A 23,234-nucleotide genomic window follows, 5' to 3' on the forward strand; every position below is an offset into this window, starting at 1 on the left:
ATGGTACATGTAACTCTAATATTGAAATGGAGATTTTCTTTTTAATTAAACACACAATATTTATTCATAAATATCTCAATTTAAATTATTACCCACTAAAATTGTAATACCTAGGGTTCATATTTTTTTAAGGCATTTTTTTTGCTGTTTTTTTAATTTATTCTAAGTAGCGTTTCTAAAAAAAAAGTGTAACGCTAAACAGTGCCTTTATTGGAGTAAATGGTGTCGAAGGAAAAGACTTTCATGTATACAGGCTGGTTTGAAAACTAAAATTAGAGAGGGCGCTATATTCGGGAGAGGCAGTTCCTACTGTACTCTACCCCTATATTCAGCACTTCCGACAGCAGCAGAAGAAGCGGATCCTTGCAAATTTCCTGGATCCGGCTGGCAAATTAGGCTTTACCAACTAAATTCACCACCTCGGAAAACAGAGGCAATATTCCCAGAAGTTGAAGACAAAAAACATTCCATCATTATATAGGTCTCAACAAGCCGTACGACCTCTTCAAGACCATATAAATCCTCAATTCAAAATCCGAATTAATTTCTTTCATCAAAAAGAATGATTGATTACCTGCGATAATCCGTTCAACTGTTTGCGTGCAGGGATGATGTTGAGAGTGTTGGAAGAACAGCTGAAACTGTTAATAACTCTTTTTTAATATCGAAACCAAATTAAATGATGATTCTGTTGGTTCTTTATCACTGACCCAAACCATGGATTGAGCCACTTCAGTGGGGAAATCAAAGTTTGAGGAACCTCCTCGAAACCGGTACACCTGGGATGGCTTATGAAGCTCTTTCGAATACCTGTGACTAGAAAGCGGATGCGAGTCCCCCATCACTTAGTTTTCGCCCCAGAAATTAATTTGAGAGAGGAGAAATGAATACTTCTCAACAAGAATTCGAAATATCTTATATCATCAGCAATCCATTATTTTCATTTTCAGCTTCTTCTTCTGTCACTTTACCCATCCTCCAACTCCTGTGCCTACTTGGAACACTTTTTAGGAGATGAAAACGAAATGACTGAAGTTTTTTGCTTCTAAAGATAGCACCTATTATTTAAAGGGTTTCGAAACAAGAACCTCGTTCAAGTTGTAGCTTGATAATTGAATAAATAAACTAACTTTTTGAATTTTAAGGTAAAAAAAAACACCCAGGCTTTAATTGTATTTTAATCGTATTAAGGGTACTTATTCAAAAATTAATTTTAATTAAAATCTACTTAGTTTTTGTCTTACTCATCAATATCAAACCTTGCCACATCTATATTTGTTCATATCTGTGTTTGTTAATAATTATGTATTTATATACAACCTTCATTTGCGTACGATAATAATATTAAAATATAAGTCCTTCACAAAGCGATATACTAAAATACCTTGTGCTACTTAGAATTGTTAAGAATAAGTACTTGAACTGTAAGAACGACGATCTCTTGAAATAAAATGCATTCTGAATAAATTCCATAATATTTGAAATATCATAATTAGATTAATTTACGCACTGAAGGCAGACTAAGTAACAGAAAGGAAACATTTCTAAAGTTTGGGTATTCGCTCAGAAGGGTACTAATGAGAAAAGTTTGCAGTGAAGTGAAAATCATATCTCTAAGAGAGGGTAAAAAATTCGGAGGTCTAAAACTTTTAAAACTTTATCGACAATTATTTCTATAATTCCATTCAATAATTTTTTTTTTTATTATTATTATTGGACTTTTTCTTTATTTTAAAAACTAATCGATTAGGAAATTACCTCTAAGTAGCTGTAGGGGTAGCATAATAAAAAGATAGCTCTGCTTCAAAACACTCCTATGAAAATTTCGAAATGGAAATTATAGGCCTGTTTTTTGAAAACAAACTTTTACAAAGAAAGAATTTTCGAGATTCTATTCTAAGAAAGTTTATTTTAATGTCATTCATCACTTTCTGCGTGTCTGTGTGTATTTTTTTGGGGAGCGTGAACAAAATACTTCGAAAAAGGTTAATTACAATATATTTAAAGAGGTCCCTACTTCTAGAAGAGATGTCTTCTTCTGTCTATTCGCAGTAAAAATCTCCTAACTGCATCTGTAATGCAGTAGTAAGACAGTAGTTCTGTTCCGCCGTGTCAATGCTTCGTTATGAAATCCGACAATGCCCTATTTATGCCTATATCGGTGTCTGAGTTTGCTGTACACGATAATATCCTTTGTTTCACCCCTTATAGCAAGCTTGCAATGGTAGCTCCTAATCGTATACCGGCTACTATCATGAATAAAATTAAACTTTCATTAAACTTGAATTTCTCCTTTATTTGCATTATTTATTTCTATTTTGTATTGCCCATGTTTGGTAAATGTAGGAACTTTTTACTCTCTTTAGTTGAGACCCAACCGTCCAATCTTATTTGCTTAGATCAAAGAGGAACGTCTAGGTAAATCTTGAAGACATGCGTTTTTCTTTCCCAAAGAACAAATTCTCAACCACCCTTGTTCCTCACACGGTCAAGAAATACTCAATCATGTAGTACCATTTCTTCATCTTTGTTTCTGGTACCCATCTAGGTTATTCCGACAGCAGGGCACTTGATTCAGTCTATTTTAATGATTTCAAGTAAGTGACTAAGCTGTAATGTAACCTAAATAAGATGAATAATTCATAAATCTCCATCCAAAGAAAATAACAAAATCTGATTGCGCTACTGATCGGAAAGATATTTGTCTATAATTTTGAAGGGCTACTTAGTACAGCTGGAATCTAACCAAAACGTAAAATAAAGTGAACAGTACAAAGGAATTAGGCTATTTCTCAGGCTTTGCCGGCAGAACAACATTGAATCTTGTGTTAGTCAGAAATGAGGACAATTCCTTTCTTAGATAAATTTTCTCTTCCCTATTATTAGAAATAAATAATTTTAGTATTTTTCCCCCCCTATTTGTAAAAGTTAAATTTTGTTTAAAAAAAGACTAAAATAATGCATAAAAACACATTAAGAATCGAACTTCATTGCTAGAAAAATCTCTGTGAAATAATTAAAATCATTGACTTGGTGTAAAATTATAAAAGTACTTTAAACTGAAGTTTAATTAAAATCCAAGTGCTTCTATTCTATCACAAGAATAATTATGATTTAAGTTGAAGTGCTCCAGAAAAAATCAATGAGAAATTGAATTTTATGTTAAACCAGTATCTAAAATTGCGAATTACCAATATATTTTATTAATATTTCTGTCCTTAATATTCGAAATTAATCATTTTTCTAACTCAGACGCCACTACCGCTTCCTCTCATCTACAATCTGATTTACACAAACTAGAACCCTGGGCCAAAAAGTGGAGAGTTAAATTCAATACTCAAAAGTGCGAACAGATAACTTTTACTCTGCGTCGTAATTCTTGTCCCTCTATAAGTTTTAACTCAATTCCTCTTCCTTCTGCTAATTTAGTTCGCTACCTTGGGATGTACATCGACAATAGACTAACGTGGAATCCGCACATTAAACTGAAAAGACTTGAACTCAACCGACGAAAAAAATTACTGTTACGACTAATTGGCAGACAATCCAAACTACCACTGGAACATAAAAGACTAATATACAACAGCGTACTCAAACCGATCTGGACTTACGGACTCGAACTGTGGGGTTCAGCCAAACTTTGTAATTCACAAAAAATACAGTCCTTCCAATCAAAAATTCTCCATTTTATATCTCTAACTCTACCCTCCATAACGACCTCAAAATCTCATACGTAACTGACGAATCTAAATCTAAGTATAGAAAATTCTTTGACTCTCTTCCATTCTGTACCAATCCTCTTATTCAAAATCTTGCCTCCACAACGATTCCAGATCGTCCTCCACGACGATTGAAACGCTGTTGGCCTCGTGACCAGCTCCAGTAGTGAAAGAAACTCCAGCGAGAGTGTTGCCGGAGGGCAGCTTCTCTCCTCAAGCTGATCCAGCCATAAAGTCTTCTTTCATCATATTCACTGATTGCATTTTATTCTTTTGTAGATTGTGAATAATAAATAAATTACAAAAAAAAAAAAATCATTTAAAATCCAAAAAAAAAGTAGTAAAACAGTTTTTTCATCTATAAAGTGAAAGTTTGTATTGTTTTAAAAAATTCAGTTAATTAGGTATTTGCTTCATTACATTGTAGAAGATATACTTTCTTCTTCAGTTATGTTTAAACCTTTCTCTTAAATATATAAATTATTATTACGTTTATTATGAAATCAAATTCATAAAATTCTTTTAGGTATTATTTTTTTAAAACTCTTGCATTGTTGTACGTCACCGTGTAGATATATTTTTGTTTTTACTTTTTTTTGTGAACGTAATAAACGAAAAAGCGTGACTTACCACAGTTTTATCGAGGGGTCCCAGTTCTTTAGAACACATTTACACGATATACTGTAATTTGGCGAAAAAACGAATAAAATAAATTTAAGGAAATAGAAAACATATAGTGGCAAACGTGCGCATGACTTTTTTACTACTGCAGTCTTCTCAGTACTGATTGGTAATCGTAAATTTTCATCAACAGAATCGTAAAGTTCTTTTAAGCTTTCCCCAAGAATACTTTGAACGGTTATCCATCATTGATTTCACCTGAGAGTGTACCTGTCTCTTACATATTTACTAGAAAGTTAAGTTATACACGAACATAAAACGACACATTTTAAAAGTATGGGAAGAAAAATTATTTTCAGATGATACTAATCAGATTCTTCGCTCTAGTTACCGGCCAATTTACAGAACAGTTTAAATTAAAATGAATGATTAATCAACTAAGAATTAATTAACAGAATTGATAATAATGCAATTGAATATAAGTGGACCAGTGATTCAGTTTGTGTGTTGTGAGATGACGGCCAAAACAATTACCTCTAGTCGGTTTCCTATAAAATGCCCTACTTGTAATTTGTAATGAATTAAAGAAATTGTATCTTAACATTTCCGAAGTCAGTAACACAATAGATTTTTAAAAATAGATTTTATTGCTAAATCAACCAAAAAAAAAATAATAATAAAATTCCTGAACATTGTCTATATCTACCTTTTTCACAGGCTTTACGTTCAACTACCAAATTTGGAGTCGTGGACGGAGGCGGATAGCTATCATATTTTCCTTTAAATCTCTCTTATTAACCATTAAATACAATCCAAGGCCCTAGAGATCAGGAATCGAACACAGTACTTTGCGAAAATTTATTATTATTGGCACATAAATGTTGATCTCTTTTATATCAATAAGTTCTAAACCACAGAGAAGTTTAAGCTTAAATTTTTATTGGATAAATAGTATTCAAATGTATTTAAATGTTAAATCTAGTGTAAATACCAAAATACATTTATGTTAAAGTAAACATTTATCTATTTTTTCAGTTTATTTTCCTTTAGTGCTGCTACTTTTCTATATTTTACTTCGTTCCTTAATACGTTATTTAATATGCATCAAACTCTATTGTAATAAGTTATTAAAACTTGGAAACAGTGCAATCAACAAATACAAAAATTAACGTAATTCTCAATTTTTCTGTTTCATTTTCTTTTCAAGTTTGCTTCACTTATTACTTGGTGCTTGAAATTCGAAAACGCAGTGCCTAAACCAAGTAAGACGGCGCGACACCTCAAGGGCCGTGCGCCGACAGACAGCTGCCCTGGCCAGCTGTTACTCACACCTGGCGAAATTTCCCTCCTTTTCTGATCATCCTGTACTTATTACTTTTAATATTGAATGAATTATAAAGGAACCACTAGACCCGTTATTTTCAGTTGTGTCTAATCAGTGTAAGTGTGCCACGGAAAAGTTGCGAAGATCGCCACAAAGTTTGCTCTAATATGAAATTTAGCGAACAAGTGTTTTGATTTCTTAAATTTAATGAATGTGAAAGTGTTCTATATTTAGCTTAACGAAGTCAAGCACGAGGGGGCTATGCCCTAAGGCACCCCTTTTTAGGAGGGTTATCTTTTTCCCCCAGGTCCTAGACTCCTCTTTTTTGTCTGTTCATCAGTATTTCGCTTCCATTAAGAGTGATTGTTGTTTGCGACTAAAAACATGTTCACTTAGCTTATCACTCCTTTCTTAGCAATACTTACATCAACAAATCGTCTATTGGATCTTCTTCTGACTCCTGAACACGGAGGATTCCAGTTTCTGTGATTGTTGTCAGCAAATATACCTATATCCCTGAGTGGGCATAACCACATTTCTTCTTTTAATTATGCTAACGTTATGTTATTGTTACTTTTATATCTATAATGCTATTCGTTAAAATCATAAGAAAATATAATAATTAATAATGCAATGTAAAGATAATAAAAATCAAATTAAAAGTTATGTGCACAATGTCGCTTCTTTACAAAGTTTATTAAAGTATTTTCGGAATAAATATATTTTTTTAATTGATAGTGATGAGTAAATAAAAACTATAAAAAGGTTATTATTCTCTTAGGCAGAGGATTAGCTGCTCAGCTGCAGTATCCTGGACTCAAGACGAAGATCCTGAATTTGAGTCCAGCTAACTGATCTTAGGTTTTCCCTTTCTAGATGCCCCTCACAGCTCACTGGTAATAAGTATGTAAAGAGAGAACACTAACGTTAGGTAGGCAGTACACTAACATTAGCTTTAATTGCCAATGAACTTACATGGTATCACGTTTTTTGAATAAGAACACCGTGCGCTATACGCATCAGCATCATGGCAATATATGGGTTCTTGTAACAGAAAGGTGTACGAACAGAACAAATTTCTTTTTCTTTACATTTGAAGATTAACAAATTTTTGATATGGACACATGTTCGTTTAATCCATACTTTGTACTATGTTTAATCCTTCTTTGATGTTAAGTAATTTTAATGTTAAGATTTTTTTTCACACATTAGTTTTTAACTTTTATTTTCATAATCCTGTATGAAATAACATATCCCATCTGTTAGCTACCATTTGTTTAGGTTCTCTGTTTCATACTTCAACATGCCATCTACATAATCTCCTCCGCTATCTTTTGAAGGGCTTTTAAGTGAATATTTTAAACTCATTGAGTTTAATCTTTACTACCTGAAAATGATGCAATTCTTGTTTAACGAATTGTAGAGTGTGGAACTTCGTAGCTACTCGCGGTTGTTTAGAAAGGGGAAGGTATTCAAAAGTATAAGAAAGTTGGGGATGGTTTAGAGACAGAACAAAACGTTCGCACCGCTGAGTCACTAATGGTGAAAATAAAGAGTTTTGTACGATAAGATAGGAAACATACGGTCATATTTCTCTATGGAAATGTAAATTCAAATTACAATATTGCTCAATCCAAGTTAGGTACTTGGACAAACAAAATTTAATGCACTATAAAAGCTTGGCGATGTTTTATTGATGAAAATGTTAATTTGGCGTTTCCCTAACAGTGTCATCATGAACTTGAACATATTACATCAACATACATTACTTCTGTTTTAGTATACCTATTCTTGTAATATTCTAATGAGTTGTATTTTAATTAAATTTGAATTCTTATTCAGAACTAGCCCAACTTAAAATGTACTTCTAGTGTACAATTACTATTCTTATTTAATTCTTTCCGTATTGTGTTCAAAAATATGTTTGAATTTGTTTTTACGTTTTACATGTTGATTATATGCTAGCATGAGCTTTACAAATGTGTGAATCAGATTGATTCATCTCATCGAGACATTTAGATGCCAGCTTTAAAGAAATTTTAAAAGAAATAGTTATAACTACTATTTCCAAGCGTAAGTATTATAAATGATAAAAGGATGATTTAATGAAATCGTGCACCAGTTTTACAGATTATGATGAAAAAAGAATATGTTCTTTTTTATTGATCGCATCTATAAGGGAAAATCAAATGAGTCATACTTCCTGCAAGATCTTTTTTTTAAGAAAAAATTACTGCAGAAACAAAACACCAAAAAACAAGGTTGAGATCTTCGTTTTGGTCTCCTTGGGTAGTTCTCGAAGTTACAAATTGATAATTTCTCTCTTTGCTCGGTGAACACACGTTATGCATGCAAGGACAAGGCAGTGTGCTAATGAAGAGATTAAAAATAGCTGAACTTGTCGTTAATGAGCTTCCAACTCTTATAAAAGCGCTGATAAGACAAATCCGCCTTCGAGCTATTTATTACGTCACACACTATTCCTTCTTCAGCACACTATTATTTGCAGCTAAACGGTTTGTAATTTTTTTCGAGTGGAATAATTTAATAAGGGCCTATCATTTAGCTACAGGCTAGGTTCTGGCACAGTTGATGTGATCTAGAAATTCGTGGAGATCTTTGAGAAGAAGGAAATCTGTTTAGTGAGACTTTGTGACCAACTAAAGAAAGCTGCAAAAGTTAAAATGCTACAAAAATCAAAGAATCTACGTTTCTAGTTTTTTGATTGATTATTTCCAGAAAGCGTTGTTTGTACTAATCAGACTTCTGTATTAAGTGAATTTAAACTGGAAATCTTCGCGAGAATCAGTATTAGGATTACTATTATTTTTGTTATTTATTAGCGAATCGATCTTCTCGTAAATAAAATTTTATGTACCCATGATATAACTGTGATCGGAAAAGCGAGGGTCGTAAAGATATAATAATCTTTGCACATTAAAATATTTTGTTTGACTAAAGCAGAATCAGCTGATATTGAACGAACTTAAAACTAAAATTTATTATTTTCAGCTTTGGGAAATAGGAAGGGATACTCAATGTGGCAATGTTTTTGGGAATGACGCTGGGACAGTCACTAATTGAAAACTCACATAAATAAACTGAGCTATAAGCTATCTGAGGTAATTTATTTAACAAGTAAATTAAGGGAAGTTCTTGTAAATATTTTTAGAATGGGCTGTGTTTTTCATAGTTCCATACAAGGATGGAATCTGGATTATAGTGTGGGGATCCACACCTAATGCTTCTATAATATTCAGTTTTGAAAAGAAAGCGAAGCTGCAGAAACATTCCTTGTGGAGATGGTTTTTACTCGCCTTGCTTCCCGAAAGAATTTATTCATCACACTTTTACTCACAACTGAAAATGTTCTTTTCAATAAAATCCACATACTTTTTCCTTTAGCAATTCTAGCAGAAAAACATTTTAACAGCACAAATTTGTTCTAATAACTAGTTTTCAAATAATAGAAAAATATTATTTTTAAAAGTAAATTTTCGTTTACATCAGTGGGAGCTGAAAAGATCTAGAGGGGCACTTTTGGTCAAAGGCAAATTTAGTGGGCGTTGAGGACTAGCCGGCGTCCCCCTAGGGAATGGAAGGAGCCAAAGCATAAGCCGTGCGTAGGTTATGGCAAGATTGCCAGCATTGGGAAGCACTTAAAGAAGGTTTTACAAATAGATTTCGGAATGTCCTCAACATGATCATTCCAGATTATGTCCGAGAACCTTCCTACAAACCTACAAACAGCAGAATTATCACTGCAAGAGGAGTTGATAGAACTGTCAACAAACTTTAGAGTTAAAATTGAAATTAATAAATGGATATCAAGAATTTTGGCTTCAAAGGGAAAGTCCAGTATTATATCCAGCCGGATGGGCTACAGTCAGAAAGTTTTTTATTGCATTCTCATCGCCAAATTTAGCCGAAACAGGATTTAGCGTAGTCTTCAATCAACTAGCAAACAATAGAAACTGATTTTCAATAGTGGAACGCGGTGACTTAAGATTGCAGATGACAAAATGGCACCAAATATCGAAAAATAAGTGTCATTACACCAGACTCAGCCCTCTCACTAATAATATTACATCTACTCTTTTAGTAATATACATCCCTTAATCAAATTTTGAACAATACGCCAATATTGCTAATATCTTTTAACAAAATAATTTTCTAAATCTTTCTGGTTTTTCACCCAAGACTCGAGTGCTATCGAATCATTCTTTGAAAAAGTTTACCTCGACCCAATAAAGTTGAGAACCTATGGATTACAGTTAGATTATTGTTTGCAAGAAGGGGAGCTGGTAAGTTTATTTTTTTCTGAAAAGGGGACGGTGAGTCCCAAAAAAGGTTGGGAATTTAGACTCTACATTAAAACAAATTGGAGCATTTTGTTTAAAGGATGCACAAAGACTATTCTTTGAAATATTCGAGTTAATGTGTTGTGCAGAAAATAATGCGAGGTAAATTTGACTAAAACCACGAAAACGAAATGTTTAGTAAAATCCAAAACTTCTTGAGAAAACCAATGACTGATTCCTAATCAGAAATGAAAAGTTGTGCTTCCAACGAATTTCTCTGGTTCATAATTAACAATGTAAGCTATTTTTCCAGGCGTTCATTAAGTCTAACAACCGTTCAGTGTTGTTCTTAGTTTGACTAACTATCCTACTTTTATTAACCAAACAGCGGGAACCCTAAATACTACAATATATCTTAGCTTTACGATCCCACCTCAAGCAGTTCTGTTACCTGGGTGGTAAGTTTTTTTTTAATCACACAAACTGACATCGAATTAATTTTCTTTTTGTAAATATGTTCTTTCTCAAATATTTAAAAAAATTCACTTTCAATTTGGAAAACATTTTTTGAAAAGAATTTGTAGTACGTTAGCAATCTATTTTTCTTTCTACAATAAAGAAGCAATTCTCTCACTAATTGTAAAATGAACTCCTTTCAGAGTTAGAAAAAAAAAATCATCCTTACAGGATTACTTCTTGAAGAACATTTACATTAGATTTTTTTATTATTATTCAAACAGGCTTCATATGATGTAGTTGGGTCAACAGTGTTATTGACAGAACTGGTTTGACAATTAGAAGAAACTAGGGTAATGAACGAATAATTAGGAATATGTTCGTGTTTAAAAGTGATTCAACCAGCTTTGTTGGATATTTTGAATTCTAAAATAGCTACTACTTTAGATCCAGTAACTGTTCTCGTGCATTTTATCCGCATAAAGTAAACAAAAAAATAAGAAAAGGGTTTTGATGTACTTGAATATTTTAAAAGGCTGAACGAATTTCTTTTAAATAAGCGCATAAACATTTAAAATACTTCTTTTTTTTTTTACTGATCTTAGACAAAATAAAAACAGAAGAAGTCTTGAGAAACTGTTTCTTTTTCAGTTTTTATTGGCGAAAAACAAAAACAATTTTAAATGACTTCACTCAACTAGTTGTAACACTACCGCTCGCCGTTGTCAACCTTCTAACTACACTACTTGAGTATGTTAACCCTACTTGTTTTAATAGAAATTACATGCATAAAATCTAAATATTTAATGTTTAAATCAGTAATGTTAATGCTTTTTAAAACTGCTAGATGTAAAGTATTCGAGAAGTATTTCAAGTTTATGTTAATAAAAACTGGGATAGCCTAGAGGAACAAAATAATATTTTTTTTTTCATTTTGCCTTCCAAAAATTGTTCAAACATGCTAGGTCCAGTTCATTCATCATACTTCGCATTATTAATTTAATACTGTAAATGTTGCGTGCAACTTCATGGAATATATTGAGTGATTTGTCTCAGTGGGAGCACTGTATCATTAGTTTATTTCTTTTCGTAAAATAATTTAAATGTAAAGGGAGAAAATATCATGATAGAAGCTCAAAAATTTGCCCTGAAATACGTGTACAGTAGTTTTGAAAGGCCGTGCAAACGGTTACTTCCTTAAGCAAATTGTTGCTTGCGGGGACTTCTTACAACGTATTATTAAGACGTGGCATTAATTTGTGCCTGAAGTAAGAAAAAAAATAAATAAAGGCTTTCAATAGCGGTCCATCTTAGTATCCATTACTCCCCTCGGCTCTCTTCCCTCGTCCCAATCTAAAATTATTAACAGAATATTAAACTGTAGAGAAGAAGAGGGAATAACCAAATTAGCCGGTTTATTATCGTATTGCATATAATTATTTGGTAAAAACGATCAAGGTCGCAAACATGCATGCCATTTAAAATCCACTCACAATATCGGACTTTTTTATTTCTCCCAACTGCTCTGTAGTATACTGCTTTCTCAGAGCAATAAATTCTGTTTTCTGCATTTAAAAGAATCATTTAGTAATAATAATAATAATAATAATGATAATAATAAAAAGAGAAGAGATTAGCTATAAGATTAGAGTATTGGATTCCCACGCGGAGGTCCCAGGTTCGAATCCAGCTTCTGGATCTTCGATCCTTAGATTTCCTCTTCCTAGAAGCTTGTTATAGCTCACTGTCCGGTGATGGAATGTTGTCCGTAACGAGAGAACACTCTCCGGAGGCAGGCAGTGCAGTGGAAAAAGCTCTGGGCACCAATAACCGTAGATGTTGATGCGCCCTTAAATCATTAAAAGAAATAATAATAACAATAATAAAAACAATAATAACTTAAGTGTAAGTAATAATAAATTAAATAGTTTTAAGTTTCAAATTCGAAAGAATAGTTCTAATTTCTGTCAGCTCAACTTGAAATACATATTACTTAACTGAAAGTTATTTCAATTTTTCGAATTTACCTAAAACATTGCTCAAAAAATGCTGGTTTTACTATAACAGAATTATGCACATAGTATTCAATAAAAGATTATCATTTTCTGTTGGAAGCAATCAGGGATTAATTCTGTTTCAGTGATAGTGTTCAATTTCTGAAGTTTTATCGTCTTATTATTATATAGCTTAAGTGTTTCTAGTTCCATAAACTCTTCTAATATCTAGAATACGAGGAATGTTTATCCAAGCTGCATGATACGTTCTGATATGGCTGAACTAAACAGAAAAGCATCTTTGAATCACTTTACAAGTATCTGCGTTTGGCTCCATTTTGGCCGTTTTTAATTCAACAATCTAAATATCTACTGTGAACACTCTCTTTTAAAAATCGTAAATTGCGAAAAATAACAAATCGCAACAATATAGTCACGATTTCAAAGGTAACGATGGATGCCAGCTAAAAATCTTGTTATAAGATTGGAGATGGTATAGTACTAAAAAAACAAAATTAAGTTTGAGATATTTGCGTTTTTCAAAGCTGAAAATTGAGAATATGTACTAAAGCAATATTTAGAAAATCAAAGGATGCACCGACAGGTTTTTTAATTACTTCGAAAACTCGTTTAATAACTTTTAATCCTCAAGAAAAGCATGAAATTTTATTATGCACAGCCCACTTATTGATCAAAATTTGAAGGTAATTTATTATATTCTGTAACATATACTGATCACTGTAACATACTGATACTATTTATTTAATGAAGTAATCATTATGTAGAATAAACGTCAGGCTGTCGAAAATAGTGACAAGTAATATTTAGGGCGATTATTGATCAGATAATTGTGGACTATCTGCATTAAATCTTTTATTTAGTTTTCGTTCAATTTCTGCAAAATATTGCCCAAAAAATCTAGTGTAATCAATAACTAATCTAGTGCAACACAGGTGATGAGAACACATATAATTTATAATATAATATAATTTATTTATTTCTACCTGTCGATAAGATCTAATTAAATATTCCTTACATTTAATTAGAGACAGAACAAAACGTTCGCACCGCTGAGTCACTAATGGTGAAAATAAAGAGTTAATACATTTAATAATACTAATAGAGCTAATACATTTAAAAAGTGTACTAAAAATACACACAAAATATTGGTTGAGAAAAAATAATTTTCTTAATAAAAAATTGGTAAGTTAAGAAAACTTGGAAAAATCATGCCATCCAATATATTGAATAGATTTACTTACCTTAGTTTGCTTTGCCTTTCTTTAATATATTTCCTCTTATATTCTGAACTGTTAGAGGAGTTCTCTGGAATTACTTTATTTATTAAGGCACAATATTAAGTTAAAAGGAAACATCACGCCGAATTATTTATAATTAATTTACATTGCCTTGCAATTCATGTATATAGCGGCAAAAGGGTTGCTAGTACAGATACATTTCAACCAGGTAACGGTGTGGAAGGTCGAGTCAGTTCTGTAGAGAAGGTAAGGCCTTACATTTACCTCAGAGCTTCCCTTAAAATGGTATATACAGAATGGAATTTTCTCTAAACCACTCTTGAGAGAGGTGTTTGTTACATGCACCGACTAATTTGCAAACTAAATTGGAAATTTTCTTTTAAAATCCGATACCATTTATTCTGTTAGCAGTCTAGCTAAGTGTATGCAAATATGCCACTTTTTATTTCTTTGTACCACTGACAATGTTGGTGCGATTTTACCTCTTAGTTCATTCACTTAAAATATCTAGTCAATATTGTCTTAACATCAATATTATTATTCATCTTCATGCTGGTGACTTTAGATTTATTTGGTAAGGTCATCCAACAAACTCTTATCTTATGACATAAATATTGATAAACAAAAGAAATCTATATAAAATATAGACTTCTTAATATAAACTTCTATTCCTTGCAACACAATTACAAAGTTATTAGTACATTGTGGAGTATTTTTTATCTTTTTTTTTTGGTGACTGATTCATTAATATAAAGGAAAGAAAGTTTATTACCAATTTTTAGTCATAATTATTTATTTATAGTATTTCTTTAGAAATGAATAATTGTTGAAGCTTTTTTAATGGTAATATGCCATTGTTATTGTTCCTTAATAATCTTTAATAGCTTGAAGTAATTTTATTTAAATTTGTTTATAACAATAAGTTTTCTTTGTAGACTGAAAATTATGAAATATTTTTTGGAGGTTTGAGAAAGAAAATTAATAAATTTAACATTGTTATAAAAAGTTAAGCATCTTTACTTCATTGCTCTTGCCAAGGTTGACTTATGTATTCTACTTCCATCGAAGATAATTGGTTATTCTTTTTAAATTATTTATAGAAAATAAAAGTAAAAATTACCATAATATGAGTTCCAATACTTAGAAGTACAAGGGCGTAGCCAATTTCCCATCCAACCAGTTTCATTGTTTCAAAGGTAACAAAACAAATACAATTTAGATGTTTAAATATTTTCTACTGTCAATTGTCTAAGTGATCCTAAAATAAGCGTCCTCTACTAAGTCTGCGCCAATCATTTAAAGTGTCAATCTTTCAGTCTTATTAACTTCATACAGACATCTTTCAAACGAGAATCGTGTAATTTCAATGGATTGAGTTATTTGATTTTTGTAAGTGTTTTTTTTAACTGTTTCCTTTCAGCTGTTTATAAACATAAGACAGATTGGCAAATTACTTTTACCTGTAGTTGGTTTTCCTTAGAGTATTGTTTTAATGATTTTTATGTACTCTTTGACCGGTTCTTGTTGCCTTAATTTTACTCTACCTCAAAATTTATACTTTTCGTTTTTTTTTATAATGAAAAATTCAAAACATTTCTGCAAACAATATTAAAAACTATCAATGCAGTAACCATTCGATTCATCTGTTGATGAATAAGAACAAAAAAAATCATACATATTCAACTTTTAATTTTATTCTCAAATTGGTAATTGTTTATTATTCCCTTCCCTCCAGACCCCACTAATGGAGAGTGCTTGGAAATTTGATCTATCTTGCTTGCAACTAAAGTGTTCAGCAAACAGTAATACAACCTTTGTAACGCCAAGGTAATTACAGACTTCACTACCATCCTTGTGAAAGGCATTTAAAATTGAGATTAATACACTTTTTATCTCCACCATTATTAATTAAATAACTTGGAAAATGGTTTTTATTTATAATATTCTCTGAGTGTACTGACTTGAAATAAGCGGAGAGTCATTTATGTTAAAATTGCTCTTTAAGAACTCGTTAGCATTATTCAGGCTGAGCTTGCTCGAAGCAAGAGTATCTTCTTATCTACAGCACCAATTTTTTGAGTATTCTCTATGGCTGAGGATCTCCAGTTATACTCAAAGTTGTAACAAGAGAAGAAACAAGATAATTTATGATAGAAACTACATAACTTTAAATCTGATGAAGCATAATAAATAAAAATAATGGAAATTGAAGGAATTTTAAATGATAATTAATCTCTCCAAGATATAATTTATCTCAGCCAGACGGAGAGCGAAGCTTGGTCAATCTCAGTAATGAAACCATCAATTCTAAAATGATGCTAAGTTATGTCACCATTAATCACATGTATCACATTCATGAGAATGAATTTATGTTCAAATAAATGATAGTATGCTAACGGTTTTTGCATCTACAAGTAACGGAATGGATTTAAGGAGTTGAAGATAACTTTTCCCTTAAATATTCTCAAAAATGAGGATTGTTTTTATTGATTTTTCTTAAATAAATGAAAAAATAAGAAATCCTCGATCAGTTTGACTGGAAATATTAGGATTTCTGCTTCAGTGTATCAGTAATTAAGCCAGAGCTGAAATGTATACAGAGGATTGCCGAATTTCAACTTACGTCTGAAAATTGAATGGAAAAATGAGAAATTTTCCACTAGTTGTGAACAAATGAAGGATAAAGATTGCAAAAGAATGAAGAATGAAATCTCAATCTTTCCAGTCAAATTAGACGAGAATTCTTAATTTTTCCATTAGTTTTGCAATGGTAATTCCAAATTTAGGCTGGAAAAATTAATGAAAGAATAAGGAATTCTGGTCTCGTTTGATTGGAAAGAATGAGATTCCTGCTTTATTGATTTGAGGTGCAGCAAAGAATTAGAAGTTACGATTCAAAATAAAAGGAAAAAATGGAATTTCCGTCTAGTTTCAGAGGAAAGATTGAGATTTCAGCTTCAGTGTGTTAGTAACTAAGCCAGACATAGAATGTATTCACTGGTTAGCCAGAATTTTGAGTTACAATTGCAAAATAAATGGGAAAAATGGAATTTTCGTCTAGTTTCAGAGGAAAGATTGAGATTTCAGCTTCAGTGTGTTAGTAACTAAGCCAGACATAGAATGTATTCACTGGTTAGCCAGAATTTTGAGTTACAATTGCAAAATAAATGGGAAAAATGGAATTTTCGTCTAGTTTCAGAGGAAAGATTGAGATTTCAGCTTCAGTGTGTTAGTAACTAAGCCAGACATAGAATGTATTCACTGGTTAGCCAGAATTTTGAGTTACAATTGCAAAATAAATGGGAAAAATGGAATTTTCGTCTAGTTTCACAGGAAAGATTGAGATTTCAGCTTCAATGAATTAGTAACTAAGCCAGACGTAGAATGTATACATGGGGTAGCTTGAATTTTGAGTTACGTTTGCAAAATTAATGGAAAACTAAAGAATTCTCATCTAGTTTGACCAAAAATATTGGGATTTCTGCTTCAATGTAGTAATAATTAAGCCAGAGCTGCAAGGTATACAAAGTAGGGCCAACGTCAGCACCCAGCTTAACCGGGCAAGTGCCAGGGCCCATATCGCGTCCAGGGGCCTCCGGTAATTGCCCCCTTCATCGAGTGGAAGGCTCAGAAGAAGCAATTGAAGCGAATCAAGAAGGTGGATGAACATAGTACAAGGTATATGGTTCTAAACAGAATGACTACCAAAGAAGACAACGGTTAATCTTAAGAATGGTGACCGGGGGCGTAGCCTATTTATTTAGATCGTTTTATTTACTGTATAATTTTTAAACTAGTTGGCTATCGCCACATGATTACCTCCACAAAGGGGCCCGCTGAGGCTCTGTCGCTCACTAAAACTTGCCCTGATTAAATATTGGTGTTTCTTACTATGCAGAGTATAAGAACTATAACAAAGTTTTGTTCATCAAAATGACTTTTAAACTTTTCATTTAGAATGTTCATTTAGTAAAAAAAAATCCTTCTTATTGAGTGGTTCCCTACTCCCTAATTTATTTTGATGGGCTATTTATCAGTTTCATTGATTTGAGTTAATCGCGTTAGTCGGCCATTTCACCAAACAGAAAAAATAAAATCTTTTTAAATTATTACAGTTCCTATAATAGACTTCTTTGAGTGAGACGGCACTTTATCACTGTGTTGTTCTACCAATATTAAAATGTGCCAAGTTATGGTTAAACGTTTCCTCAGTCTAACAAGAAGGTAAAGAATTTATTTTGAATTTAGTACCTAGTTACAGTATTGATATTCCACAGTGTTACATTAATATTAAATAAAATGACGTAGCTAGAAGGCATTCTTGAACGTTTAAATTTCAGTTTGAACAAAATTCGTGTTGAATATTAATATTAGGGATTTAAGCTGATACAAAAGAGATTATCTCACCAATTTTAGAAAACATTTATAGGACAGGTAAACGAAGGTTTTCTGCCAGTTTAAATTCATATTCTGTTAACGGAGATGATTAAAAAATTCCAGCAAATGGAAATGCGAAACTCGTAATCTCGAAGTTGAGGAATTGTACAATTGCTTTTAATTGTAAAGAACTATAAAACTGTTTAAATAATATTGCTTCTTTTTATTTAAAATATACAAACATACTTAAAGAAATGTTTAAAAGATCTGATAACTGATAAGAAGTACACCTAATTTGATAGAAATAAATTGATGGAGTGATTTGTTTTTAAGCCCCAAATAATAATAAGGAGACAGTTCTTGCCGTTATTTCTGCAGTATGTTATATGTTGTGCTTTCAGTACTATTTATTTTATTTTATTGCGATGTAATTAGGGCGGTTGTTGGTCTAGTGTCAAGAGCGTGGCTTTGTTAGTGGGAGATTCCCAGTTCGAATCTCGCGTTTGGCTACTTTTTATTTGTTAGAAAAAAATTGTTTATAGTAAAGTATGTGCTTCCGCACTGAAAAATTGGCGATTTCTCTACTTTATTTATGATGTGATTGGATTGATTTACACTTTTAACTCAACTTATTTACTTATAAGTGACTCATTACCTTTCAAAATAATTATCCTTCTATTTATATACCAAATTGACATTTGATGGCTCCTTTATTTCTATTGATTAACACTTATTGATCATTAATTTTTAATACAATCTACAGCTATTTTTACCTACTTTTTTTTTTTTTAAATATGTTGAAGTCTATTTTTGCCTATAGATGTAGGTTAATCTTATCTTAGGTTATCTTATTAAGTGTCTGCATTTCCATATGTCACTATTATTGAGTGATTTGATGCAATGTGTTGAACGAAGAGATAGGATCCTCGATAGCAGTATTATCGCTGAATAATTAATAGCAATTTTCATTTGCTTTCCAACCAACATCAGTGAAGCTGAAGATAGTAAAGAAGTGGCTGGATAGAGGAGGCGTTTAATTTTCCTAATGGCTCTCTTTTTGGAGGTCTGAACTTTTATTTTACCTCCAAAATGTTTCACCTGGCATTCAGTATTCCTACTTGACTAAAAAATAAAAGATGAAGAGAAGAAGTAATCATTTTTGGAGTATTTATTAATATAATTTGTATTCTTTACTATTTACTTCCAAATTTTGTTCACATGAGAGCCTCCAACATTTCGTGGTATATTTTTTAATGTACCAGGCCGATCCAAAAGGAATCTTAGGTATTAGAAATATTTATTAATCCAAAAATAGTGTTGATTAAAAGAGTTATTATTCAACTGAAGCGCAATCAGGGCCGTTTTTCTTTGCTTTCAGCAACAAAATCATATTTTTTGCATTTTAATTTTTATAATCATAATTTTATTGACATAATATGATTAATTTCTTCTTTTTGTTTTCTTAATATGTATGTATTTTATTAATTTTATTAAATAGTCTAAAATCGATCTTAATTTTGAAAATGTCTAACAGTTTTTGAAATATTTCAAGAATGTTTCTTTTTCTGATTATATCTATTTAAAAGTTTTTTTTTACGAAGTATAAATCAAAGTTTATTTTATATTTAATATTTCACAATATGTAGGAACATTTAAAATTGTTTTTATCACCCGATTTATTTCTTACTTTTAACAATTATGTCGTAAAGCAATAAGGATAAAAAATTACAAGGCCACCTGTACACATTTTCAAGAATTATATACATTTTGCTTATATTGACAATAGTTTATCTTTTTTTTAGCTTATATATTATCTGTAATGTATGAATTGCCATATATTATATTTACAATTCTTTTCTTTTTTACGTTTTGCATTAATATTTACTTTTATGGCCTTTTTATTTACATAAAAGTACTGTGGTTTTAATGTATTATTTTTTTGTTTGTTTAACAATAATCTTGTCCGATTGTATTAGTCATTTTATTAAAATAATTTTTAAGCCATCTCTGGAATTGTAAACACTAGCAAGAGGGAATACTGGATCTAGTTCGCTGGAACGTATGAGTAATTAAAACAATTGCGTAAAAGATGAGAGAGAAAGAAAATTATTTACAGTTCTGTCGACAATGCTCTCTCTACTCATTCCGAAACTCTGGATGTGACAGTAACATATGGACCAGAGGCCTCTCTTTTAACACCCACTCGTAGTTTTGGTCATTTTTTGTTCTCTAAAACTGATATATCTCTAAACATTAATATCGGTAGGAAATTCAGTTTTATTTAAAACGTTTCTTTTTAAAGGATAAGCAATTGCGAGTTCTATGCGCTTCTAGAAAATTAACTGTTGGATTTAGAAACTGTAAGGGGAATGAGAAGAGTAAGTTTCGTCTCGAGACTGTGCAGATTTGGAGGACTCAAGTCGTGGAAAACCTCAGTACATTTCTGGATGACATGAATTTAGGGCGGAGAATTATCCAATTCCACCCTAACTCCACTTCAGGTTCTAAGATTTTTTTCTGAGAGATAGTTCAATGAATTTTGGAAATGGAAAACTGTATTAAATAATTTGGTCCTATCTCGGTACAAATATAAGGATACTAAATTAGAAAATCGGCTTTTCTTCAACACTTCGTAAAAATTTAAAAGTAAAAGACATTCGCAATCTCTCCTTAAGAATTTGAAAAAAATTGGAACGTTTACAAGTCATTTTCAAAAAATAGTTTCTCTTGTATTTCTACCATGAAAATGTAAAATGACTTTTAGACTTCTTTGCTAAATAAAAAGTTTACTTGAAGTTGCTCTACAGTGAGACATCTATCATGTACTTTATAAAGAAGATGAAGAAAAAATAGTAAGTACTAATATTTCTATTTGAAACAGTATTTTGTGATACCAACAATTTTCATTGGGAGAAAATGCGCATAGAGAGTTCCAACATTGACAAAGTATACTAAAATAGGACCATGTCCCGAAGGGAATGTTAGTTTATTGACTAAAACCAGCGGATTCTTATCCGCTTTTTCCTCTATTACTGCTCTCCTGATATTTCTCCTCCACAACAATCTAATCTCTTTTTAAATTGATTTGTAATTTAATTTTCTACAGGCAAAACTCTTTATCCAATCTTCCTAACCTAATCTTTTATTGATCAGATTTAAATATCTAGTGATCAGATTATTTCCATGGAAATCGATTGGTTGGGCAAGCATTCGGTTTTCATAGTTTCTTTTTCTTGGATATTTTACACTTTATGTGAGTTATGGTCGTTAGGATTGCGACTCCATCCACGGAGTGAAATAGGCTGCTGCTCTATTTAGGTAGAATGAAGGCACTGAACTCCAGTCTGTGTACATGCACAGGTGAGTCAGCCAATCGGCATCTAAGAAGGACTGCAGGGTGAATAGTGTACTATTCAGTGTAGAAGTTGGAGTCTTGATTCCATTTTGGAAAAGGACATGGTCATCTTTATAATCCATCTAACTGGAGTAATGGAATCCCCAGATCTTCTTCCAATGTTTTTTACATGGGTAAAGAAATGACAGGAAATCAAACTGCTTCTGTAAAGCAGAATACCAATTGAAATGCCCGGGAAGAAATGACAAAGAAGCGTCCAAAAAACTTACAAATAAATAACTGTCTTAGCTAAATAAGATAGTGCTAACTACAGTCAGGAAAATAGTTCTATATGCGAAGTGTGGCAATTAAATAACGAGACTATTGCTGTAAAACATTTTATTTTAAATTTATACATATTTAGTTATTATTATCTTCAATATACACCACTCCCTTATCCCTTTAACGCTCCATGCGAATTTACCGTTGTTCGAAACAGTGCTGGAAATCTTTTTCTGTGAGCTCCTGCATGACGCGTGCCGCTTTTTCTTTCACAGTTCAACGGACTGAAATCGTGTTCTTTTTAAAGCAGATTTGACGTTGAGGAACAGATAAAAGTCACATGGGGCCAAGACAGGCGAATGAGGCGGTTGGCCTAAAACTGGGATGTCGTACTTGGCTAGAAACGTCTTGACAGACAATGCAGTGTGTGAGCCGGCACGTTGTCTTGATGGAGAACCCTGTGACTTGTTCTTCCACAAATCGGGTCGTTTATTCCTAACTCTTTCACAGAGTTGAGCAAGCACCTGACGGTAGTAATGTTAATTAATTATAATCGATATCTTTATCCGTTTTAGACGTGGAAGGGTGACCCGGGCGGTCATCATCTCCGACGTCTTCTCGGCCATCTTGGAAACGCTTGAACCACTCAAAAACTAGCGCACGTGATTAACATTCATCGCCATAAATTTCTTTTAATAAAAGATAAGTTTCAGTAGCGGTTTTATCAAGTATCATGTGAAATTTCACGACAATTCGTTGCTCTACTACATGTGTAGTATCAGGTTTTCGGCAAAACGAAACTAACACCTCTTACACAAACGACGGTTCCGGTCAGAAAAATTTCTCTACAAGCACGTGAGACGCTGCAATCGAAAGAGAAGGCTTTACGCTGCACATCTGTCGGTCGTAGAGTGGCTAATATCAGCTACCAAATCTTTAGATTACGACTTCTGCGTTAACAGCATGCCTCTTATCAAGATTAGCAGCATCATAGCTTCACTGAAATTAGAGAACTTAGTTTAGAACAAAAAGAAATTGTTTTTGAACGGATTCTTGCTCGTTGTGACTTTCATGCTGCAATATGGTCACCGACCAATTTTAGCACGCATCACACTCATTACATTGTTCTGTCTACACATTAGAAAGCATTAATGCGTTGCAGGTAAGAAGCAGCTGAGAAGTTGGAGTCTTGATTCCATTTTGGAAAAGGTTATGGACATCTTTATAATCCATCTAACTGGAGTAATGGAATCCAGATCTCCTTCCAATGTTTTTTACATGGGTAAAGAAATGACAGGAAATCAAACTGCTTCTGTAAAGCAGAATACCAATTGAAATGCCCGGGAAGAAATGACAAAGAAGCGTCCAAAAAACTTACAAATAAATAAAAGAACGTTCACTGGCTGCCTGTTTAGGCACTAATAAAATTATTGACATTCCACGCCAATATGTTCATAAATTTAAATCACTCCAGTGGTAATTAGCTATCCTCCATGCATAATTAACTTATCCAGGTAAACATAATAATAATCATGGTCTGAAACTAAGTAATTCTGTGTCATTATCT

The 23,234-nt window shown here is 32.2% G+C and overlaps 1 protein-coding gene across 2 annotated transcripts in view; it reads left to right on the forward strand.

Moving 5' to 3' along the window:
* Positions 1 to 23,234, forward strand: part of sigmar (Tumor necrosis factor alpha-induced protein 8-like protein sigmar) — a 108,555-nt gene that overhangs the window by 713 nt on the left and 84,608 nt on the right. The gene's annotated exons all lie outside the window — the stretch shown is intronic.

Source organism: Rhodnius prolixus, unplaced genomic scaffold, assembly GCF_049639745.1.
Source record: "Rhodnius prolixus isolate KJV_2025 unplaced genomic scaffold, Rpr scaffold_10, whole genome shotgun sequence".
NCBI classification, from domain to species: domain Eukaryota; kingdom Metazoa; phylum Arthropoda; class Insecta; order Hemiptera; family Reduviidae; genus Rhodnius; species Rhodnius prolixus.